The 1063-nt window shown below is 46.0% G+C and overlaps 5 non-coding genes across 5 annotated transcripts; all 5 read right to left on the bottom strand.

Annotated features, from left to right (window-relative positions):
- Positions 1 to 144: 144 nt before the first annotated feature.
- Pmar_PMAR025636 lies at positions 145 to 216 on the bottom strand. The gene has a single exon. It is a non-coding gene; the product is annotated as a tRNA-Thr (tRNA).
- A 102-nt stretch (positions 217 to 318) lies between these two features.
- Positions 319 to 390, bottom strand: Pmar_PMAR025635. The gene has a single exon. It is a non-coding gene; the product is annotated as a tRNA-Thr (tRNA).
- A 102-nt stretch (positions 391 to 492) lies between these two features.
- Positions 493 to 564, bottom strand: Pmar_PMAR025634. The gene has a single exon. It is a non-coding gene; the product is annotated as a tRNA-Thr (tRNA).
- Positions 565 to 666: 102 nt separating this feature from the next.
- Positions 667 to 738, bottom strand: Pmar_PMAR025633. Its single transcript has one exon. It is a non-coding gene; the product is annotated as a tRNA-Thr (tRNA).
- A 106-nt stretch (positions 739 to 844) lies between these two features.
- Pmar_PMAR025632 lies at positions 845 to 916 on the bottom strand. Its single transcript has one exon. It is a non-coding gene; the product is annotated as a tRNA-Thr (tRNA).
- Positions 917 to 1063: the final 147 nt, after the last annotated feature.

Genomic DNA, 1063 nt, shown 5'->3' with positions numbered 1-1063 from the left:
TCTGCTTACGAAGCAGACGCTCTACCACTAAGCTCAAGTGGCACACACACTGACTATATGAATCAATAATTTTCCTGTCCCCTTCACAGAATGGGCCATCCTGCTCGTGCTTCTCGTACCAGACCAGAAATTTATGGTGCTATAAGCCACTTGCCAGAATTGGACTGACGACTTTCTGCTCACAGAGCCGACGCTCTGCCACTAAGCTAAAATGACGCAGAGAATAAGTACATAAATCAATAATCTTTCTGTATCCTTTGCGGAGTGAGCAGACCTGCTCCTGCTTCTCATACCCGACTAGAGCATAATGCAGCTGTAAGCCACTTGTCAGGATTGAACTGACGACCTTCTGCTTACGAAGCAGACGCTCTACCACTAAGCTAAAGTGACATACAGACTAACCATATGAATCAATAATTTTCGTGTCCCCTTCACAGAATGGGCCATCTTGCTCCTGCTTCTCGTACCAGACCAGATATTTATGGTGCTATAAGCCACTTGTCAGGATTGGACTGACGACCTTCTGCTCACAGAGCCGACGCTCTGCCACTAAGCTAAAGTGACGCAGAGAATAAGTACATAAATCAATAATCTTTCTGTATCCTTTGCGGAGTGAGCAGACCTGCTCCTGCTTCTCATACCCGACTAGAGCATAATGCAGCTGTAAGCCACTTGCCAGGATTGAACTGACGACCTTCTGCTTACAAAGCAGACGCTCTGCCACTAAGCTAAAGTGGCATACAGACTAATCATATGAATCAATAATTTTCGTGTCCCCTTCACAGGGGGAATGGGCCACCTTGCTCCTGCTTCTCGTACCAGACCAGATATTTATAGTGTTATAAGCCACTTGCCAGGATCGAGCTGACGACCTTCTGCTTACAAAGCAGACGCTCTGCCACTAAGCTAAAGTAGCGCACAGAATAAGTACATAAATTAATAATCTTCCTGTATCCTTTGCGGAGTGAGCAAACCTGCTCCTGCTTCTCGTACCAGACCAGATATTTATGGTGTTATAAGCCACTTACCAGGATCGAACTGACGACCTTCTGCTTCAAAGCAG

The sequence above is a fragment of the Perkinsus marinus genome, assembly GCF_000006405.1.
Source record: "Perkinsus marinus ATCC 50983 genomic scaffold scf_1104296953574, whole genome shotgun sequence".
NCBI lineage: Eukaryota > Perkinsozoa > Perkinsida > Perkinsidae > Perkinsus > Perkinsus marinus.
Note: the sequence above shows the minus strand (reverse complement) of the source record. Positions and strands in the feature narration are given on the sequence as shown.